This window comes from Octodon degus, unplaced genomic scaffold, assembly GCF_000260255.1.
Source record: "Octodon degus isolate 3935 unplaced genomic scaffold, OctDeg1.0 scaffold00207, whole genome shotgun sequence".
NCBI lineage: Eukaryota > Metazoa > Chordata > Mammalia > Rodentia > Octodontidae > Octodon > Octodon degus.
The window spans coordinates 3,490,496-3,498,585 of NW_004524783.1; the positions used below are offsets into that span (position 1 = coordinate 3,490,496).

The following is an 8,090-nucleotide window of genomic DNA, read 5'->3' on the forward strand; positions in this document are numbered from 1 at the left end:
CATCCGGGCAAGCAGGGGTGAAATCCTCTCTTTGGCTGGGACTGACACGCTGGGGATGAAGGGGAGGAGCAGACACATGGAACGGGTTTCCATGGAAAGAAGGGTTCTATTGCAAGAAGAAGTGGGGCACTGGGTACATGAAAATAAGAGCTGTCAGCTCTCAATGTCCATATGGAGACATTTATTTCAACTGGGCACAGTGATATAAGCCTGGAACACAACTCCTCAGGAGGCTGAGCCAGCACAAGCACAACTTCAAGGCCCCTGAGCAACTTAGTGAGATTTTCTCAAAATAAAATTTAAAGAAGCATTTTCAGCCAATCCATTTTATATTTATTCATGTTTTCATAAAGAATCCATAGAGAAATCATTACTAAGAACATGGGCACACTAGAAGATACTGGGTGTGGACAAAACCAGATGATAGAAGATATTCACTTAGAGGCTTCGGAGAGAAGCACAGGTTGATGGACATCAGGTCCCAGAGTGCCTGCCATGAGACCGAGAGACAAGGTTCTAAGGACAGCTGAGAGCTGGCTTTGTGACTCTTGGAAGGACACTCAGTGCAGCCCTATGGTAGGGGTGTTGGAGATCGCTGGGTACCCCTGGAGCAGGGTTTCTCTGGAACTTGCAATGTCTTAGTCACTTTCTTGTCACTGGGACACAATGCTGACACCGACAGTTTAAAGGAAGAAAAGCTTATTATGTCACATGTTTCCAGTCCACAATCCACTGGCTGCGAGGTAGAAGGCCCCAGAAGAGGAAGTGAGAGAGCACGAAGGGAGGAGCTGGGACGGGAGACGGCACCCTCCAGGCCACAGTCTGGGGCCTTACAGCACACATGAACGGTCTTAGCAACTACTGACAACTCTCCAAAACGATTGTACAGGATAAAATGAGGCGAAGGGAAGATATCCATAAAATAAGAACAGAAAACAATTGTTAGATAAAAACTAAACATACACTCCAATCTTGGTTTCTAACACCGTTCCCCAATCACAGGAATCTCAGTTTCCCAGAAAAATGGCTGGTTCTAAGGTGAGGGAGGGAAAAACAAGAGAAGCTGGGAGCGTCCTGTAGCAGCAGAAAGCAAAAGGAGCTCAAGAACAGAAGAGTGAAGACTTGTCCGACGACCCAGGGACCAGCCAGAGAGTGCGCTCTGTCTCAGTTGCTCCCTCCTCACTGGAGTAAAATACCTGACAAGCACAACTTCAAGGAGGAGAAGCTGATTTTGGCTCATGCTTTAGAGGTCCCAGTCCTTGAACAGTGGGCAACTCCAAGGCAGGAGGCTGCGGTGGAAGGTCCTGGCGTCAGGGCAGCCGAGAGGAGAAATGAAAGAGAGAGAGAAAGGACAAGCCCAGGAAGGAGACAAACTCTTCTAGGTCATGCCCCTGGGACCCACCTCCTCCTCCTGGACTCTACCTCCTAACAGCAAGTCGCCTGTAAGTCCCCACAATCCAATCATCTTCCAAAACCCCACCTGGGAGCCCATGAAGTTTTTGGGGGCCCATCTAGGTATAAACCATAGCAGTTACTCAATGACCCAGGCTGGGACCGTTTGAGCAATAAACTAGGGCATGTTCACTAGGTAGGACAGTAAATAGTCACCAGAGTTGTGACTAATAACATTTTTCAGTGCATGGATTTATAGTGAGTGAAAAAACAAGATATCAAACTGTAAATCCATCTATTAAAATATATATGATAACTATGAAAGGTCATAAATATTCAAAATGTCAAGGTGGTTATATTGGGGGTATGATTCTTTTCTGGTTTCTGTAATGTAGTATTATTTTTACATAGTTCTTATAAAAATGAACCTTAAAATGCAAATACTGTTTTGCAAACTATAGATTTTTGGTTTGCTATTTCTTTCATACATTAATCTCTCTGTGTGGCAGACTCGGAACTATGGATTTATATTGTTCTCTATGACACTCTGAAGGTCTTCAGTCACCTCTGGATGCTGCCTGCACCCCTTGAGTTGTGCAGGGAGACACTACCCCACTTTGAGGGCATATTTTCTCATTGGAGAGGTCTCTGGCAGTGCAGGCAAGTGTGCAGTGGAAGTCAGGAAAGTGGCTTCTTAGAACAAGGTTCCAAAAGCCTGGAAAGGCATTGTGAGCTCTGACCGTCCCCACAGCCCCTGAAGACAGTTTTAGTCAGGTGGCGGCAGGCAGGATAGAGCACAGAGCTTAGCTTTTTATTAGCAGGACAGAACACCCAAGGTAAACAGAAGAGGGGCGGTTCATTTGGGCCCATGGCTTCAGCAGTTGTGCACCATGGCCTTTGGCCTCATTGCTTCGGGCCTGTGACAAGGCAGTGCACCGTGGCGGGAGCAGTGGAGGGAACCTGCTTGCCTGGTGCTGGTTGGGAGATGAAGAGAAAAGAGAAAGCAAGAATCTCAACAACCCTTCAAGGACACACCCCCATGACCTCACTTCCGCAGCCGGACCCCACTTCCCAATAGCTCCTCCCCCTTCCAGAACCATCACAGCCTGGGAGACAACAACTAGCATAGGGGTCTTGGGGGCTCCAACCCATAACACATAGGAAAGAAAAGGTCATGAAAAAAATCCCAAGAAATAAGTGTCTCGTTGCTACATAGAATACATTTTTGACCTGGTATGTGAGGGGAAATCAAATTCGCCATGGTCATATTCTCAGGAGTGTGCTGTACCTGACACAGCCTCTGGGCCTTGGGCTTTGGCTGGCCTGAACTTCCCCCTCCACTATAATTGCTGGGTAAAGTCTGGCTTTGAAACCGTTACAGTACAGGAAATGCAAAAGAACATTTTAAAAATCTACTGGGACAAAGGCAGATCCTAACTTACAAATTTATAAATCAGAGATAGATGTGGTTCCAGCTGCCTGGGAATTTGCTGAATGATACAGGCATGGGATGTCCTGCCTGCAAGGAGGCCAGAAAAGCAACATGAGAGTGAAAAACCAGGGCAGTTGGCTCTGTTTCTCTCCCTGTTTGAGAAACAGCAGGTCAGCTTAGTGGAGGTCAGAAAGCAAACTGTGAAATATTTTCTTTTACACTTCTGAAGGAACTTGTGATTCATTCGTGCAAGAACTTCAGAAACAAGGACCAATTCTCTGCATGTCTGCTTTCACTCCAGGGCATACGTACTGGGGGCTGCTGTAAGTGGAAGTACGTGGGTATACAAAATGTGTGCTTTCCCACTGCCCATAGCTGCAGTAATAAACCTGCTTCCTTTTCTGAAGCTAATCTGGTTTATTGCTGTAACAATAGGAAAATCTGTCTAGGTGGGGAAGGGGCCAGGAAGTTATATAGAAATTCCTTGAATTTGAGCTATCTAAGAGTAGTGGATATTGGGCTGGGGAGATAGCTCAGTAGAATAAGAACCTGCCTGGCAAGTGCAGTGTCCTGAGTTCAATCCCTGGTACCCCCCCCCCAAAAAAAAAAGAGTAGTGGATATTAACTATAGTAGTGGCAACAGCATGGCCTGCCTGACACTGTGGGCTTCATGTGTGACCACAGGTTTCATTTCCACACCGTATAGAGTTTCTCTAGCATGTGGAGCCTGGTCTCCTGCCCATCACCTTAGGCTACTCCTGGCCTGTGGTATCGGGCGCACTGGAAGTATGTGGCTCCTCTGGGACCCCCCTAGTTCTTAGGACTGGTCCTCCTGAATCTGCTGCCCAGAGGGTATGGGAGCTGTATATGGTGAGGGGCAAGAGTGACGCTACTCCCAAGACACACTTTGAGTGTTGGTCAGTTTTCCCATCACTGGGACAAAATATCCGGGACTGCAATTTAAGGAAGAGTGGTTTATTCTGACTCATACTTTCAGAGGGTTCAGTTGGTGGTTGGCTGGCCTCAAGGCAGAAATGACATGACGCAGGGGCCTCTGCAGGAAAGCAGGGAGAGGAAGGGAGAATCTGGGCACAAAAACATGCTTCTCCAAATTATGCCCCAGTGAGCTTCCTCCTCCAATTGGACCCTGCCGCCTTGACCACAGTTACCTTTCCATGCCTGTCTCTGAACACCTGAGATTTCGGGGGCATTGTGCATTTAAACCGTAGCACCATGTGTGCATGGTCCCCAATCATTCTGCAGGAAAAGGAAGGACATTGGCGGGGGGCGGGGGCATGGAGCCAAGCCCTGGGCTCTGCTCTTACCCAGAGACCCACCTGTGTGGGGTGTGGGTTAGCTGGGAGGGTGTGGGAGATGGCTGGGCATAGGGAGCACTGGCCACTGTAGGGACAAAAACCACACTGCTGGGCCTTTAGTCTGTCACTCATCAAAAGCATAATTTGTATTTTCTTCTGAGGCAGTCAGGTTAAATAATATGACTTCACTTGAACCTACAAATGCCCAGTAGGTAACTAAAAGTAGACCAAAGCTTGATCTTCATTTTGTGAGACTGGGTCAAATCCCTGGGGGCTGTGTACAGGCCTGTCACTCACTCGAGTTCTGCCCATGAGCCCTAGCTTTATCAAGCCTGTCACCTTTCGGACTCCATTGCCCCTAAACCTGCAGTCACCTTGGGAGACGCCGGCCACAGGAACTAATTTTCCCTTCAAGTAACAGTGATTCACTTGAACTATAAACCCAGGACTGAGGTCATGATCCGCCAGCCCCAGCCCCCCGGGCCCCCGGCCCCCCCGGCCCCCCAGCTTACCTTACAAGCTGGCTTGTGGAGCAGTAGACCCCCCTGCCAGCCACTCAGGCCAGAGTCTTTTTCCTTTCTCTTACTTTCAACGACAACATTTCTTCTTTTAAATTTAATTTCTATCATCACTAAAGCAGAGATCCATACCAGCTGGTGACTTCGCTGGTGGCTTGGAGAATGTGGGTGAGCTCATTTTGTACTTTCTCAAGAGTCTTGAACTGAATTCTTGAATACCGTCTGCAGGGCAGGGGGTGATGTTTTATTTTTTGTTTTGTTTTGTTTTTGTTTTAATGAAGTGAGAGGAAAAAAGAACAAAATCTTAGCTACAAGAGAATACTTTATGGAAAGGTTTCAGGAATCTCCTTAAAAACAGGAAGTGTTTTCTTCCAAATAAAAGCAGGGATTCAAAAACACCACCCTTGCTGGAGTGTCCAGTCAGGCACTAGTGACTCCCCCTCACCTACCCCTTCCTCCTGAGTGTGTACCTCAGAGAGCTGTGCAGACGGTGGGCACCAGGAACCCCGCCGGGTGCTGTTCGGCCCACCTGCCAGTCGCCCCAGTTCACAGGCCAGAGCAGCAGTCTCTGCTAAAACTGAGGAGTTTCCCACTAAGCTAGACCCAGGAGCATCCCACTCACGTGAGGACAAAGAGGTCACCAAAATCAAATGCCTTTCTCTCCCTTGCTTTTGCTTACTGGACCCAGCTGATGTTCCTTTTGACACGCTGGTCCCTCAATTATTTGACCGTCTTAACCCTAGTGAAATTTCTCAGGGTTTCCAAATTACATCTTGCAGCTGACACGACTTCTGACTGAATAAGAACATGAAGCTCAAATCCTAACTTTATCTTGTTTTGTAAAATATTTTACACCATAAGCCGATGGATGAGACAGTCAAACACTCAGTGTTTTGCTCTGACGAGGCGCTGGGTCCTCAGATCAAACATTTTTACAACTCTGCCAGCAGTTCAGGAGGGAAGGAATACAGAGAGAAGGGGCTCCAAGCGCCATTATCTTATTTGCCACGGCCCGGGCTTTGGCTGGGCAACATATTGGACGGTCCCTGGCCTACGGTCTCAACTTCCAAGTTGTTGCCGCAATCTGTGGATTAAAAATGCATTCCTCTTGTAGGACACTGTTTGATGTGCTGTGTACGAGTGTTCTGCTTTGTTGATGGCTCAAGACTAACAAAGTGTGGCGTGTTTACCTCAGGGAGAGACGCGGCTCTGCAGACAGGACGGAGGCCAGGAGACGCTCCAGCAGCTCTGACTCATCTCTGTCCCATGGCCTCCGGCTGGGTCTGGCTCCTCACCCTTCCTTGCAACCCTGGTGAGTTGTCTCAGGACGTACGTTCAGAGAGGCTGTGGGTCTTCCCGGCTCACTTTCTGCCCGTGTCTTTCTCATTTTAAACTGCACTGATGAGCAAAAAGAGTTTATCTTTGCATCTGCTTCTGATGATGACCTGGCTCTCTAAGTCCTAGGAAGCACATGGAATAATGGAGCAAATGAAGAGCCCGGGACAGTGCCCAGACCCACTGCCCAAGGGACTTGTCTCCATGCAGCATCTGATTCAGCCAGCCTCAACAGGGGCCTGGCATTCTGCATTTTCTCCTTTCTGTCAGGCTGAAATATGTGTTATTTAATTTTTTACACCTTGTGGATATGCATGTAAGACGGAGTGATGGGGCGAGGGGTGCTTTGTGGTGGGAGCCTACTGCCAATACAAGGGGGCTGCCATCACTGTGCATGGAACCAGTCAGAAACTTGCTACTTTCCATCCCGCACTTGAATCTGGTGCCGTTCACTGGACCAATCAGAAGATGCCCTTTTCAATCCTTCATTTGCGTGTGGATGACCCCATTGAAAGACACTATCTCTGATCTTTCATTTCCCTGTAACAGAAGTCAGACACGTTTTTGCAGAACAGCTACATACATGGGTGATGCCAAGAGAGCAACAATGGGGCGACTCTCGGATGCGTTATTCACACGGCAGAGATCAGCTGGAACTTACGGGTACGAAAGGCCTTTCCCCCATCCTCGGGGCTGCTGTGAGTCTTCTTAGCAGCCTGCTCTCACTCTGCACAGCAGACTTTTTTCTGCCTTCAGAAGGTGTGCACTTTACTGCCTTTTTCTGCGTATCTTCTCCACTTTTTTGTTTGGGACAACAAGAGTCTGAAGAGGAGCCCTGTGGGCTGCCCATCATGACACAAGGACAGGGGTCCTGGGCCATGAGGGAAGTGGTTATAAGTAATGAGCCATGGGAAGTCCCCATTAAAAGGGGTCCTTTCACTGTGTAGGTCCTCACAGGTGCACACACACCATGTGGCCACTCACTGCATGTCTTGGGCAGCTTGCCATCCTAAACTCCTTGTCCCCACTTTGGGTTTTACACTGACCACTATTTTCCACGTGCATCCCATGATTAAAGACAGCACAGTCCCTCCAGCTCCCTTTCCCATCAGATCTGAACACTGGTCTTGGTGGTCGTAAAGGAGGAAAAGACATGCTGAAGCCAGCCTCACAGCCTGATAGTATAGTATATAGTATGTGGGCTAGATGCAAACAAGGTTGAAAAAAAAAAAAGACAGTACAGTAGTCTGTACTCTGGTGGAAGCAGGACAGAATGGCAGGGATTAATACTGCAGGCAGAAAGCGGGGCTGAGGCTGCTAGCCCAGAGATCCATCTCGAGCAGTGCAGGAGGAGAGGTCAAGTGCGCAGGGCGCGGGCCAGGCAGGGCCGAGCTCAACTCTCCAAGAGCCTGCACAGAATTCAATTCTAGTAACCAGCCCCTTGTCCAGGGAGGCTACAAATCCACTAGTAGACTGATTAAATAAAAGTAACATTTGAACTCCTTTCTCACACGCAGGGGTCCACACATGTTGTCTTTGCCTGCCTGTCTGCCTGCTTCTCTCTTTATCCTAGTGATTTTTGCAAATGCATACAGAGTGTGCAGACGACCTTAATTATTTGATAAACAGTCATCCCTTGTATAAATTGACCTTAATATGTTTGCCTGGCCCCACAGCAGCGTTTCCTTAGTTTATATTAGATTTACCCTCGGAGGGCTTCCAAGTATTGAACACCAGGCCTCCGGTGCCCAGCCAGCAAGCCGGGCTCCCCACGTCCCTACAGAGACTGGCTCCCCACGTCCCTACGCAGGTGGCTGGCTCACTGCATTGCCCAAGAGGAAGGTGATGAAGGGCTATTTAGAAGAGATGTTCTTAAGATGAGTGATAGTAGTTTTTTAAACAACAAGCGTCTGGCTGCAGCCTTCTGCCTCTCTCCCTCACCTAAGCAGGAAAGTCGCCTCCACGGCCCACGGGCTGCCACAGTCCAGTGCTTCTCTGACTGAGGGCACAGCCAGGCCCTTATCCCAAGACGGAGCCTTTTCTTTCTTTCTTTCTTTCTTTCTTTCTTTCTTTCTTTCTTTCTTTCTTTCTTTCTTT

The 8,090-nt window shown here is 48.4% G+C and overlaps 1 non-coding gene across 1 annotated transcript; it reads left to right on the forward strand.

Annotated features, from left to right (window-relative positions):
• The first annotated feature begins 7,080 nt into the window (after positions 1-7,080).
• Positions 7,081-7,211, forward strand: LOC111813636. Its single transcript, XR_002818835.1, has one exon. It is a non-coding gene; the product is annotated as a small nucleolar RNA SNORA61 (small nucleolar RNA).
• Positions 7,212-8,090: the final 879 nt, after the last annotated feature.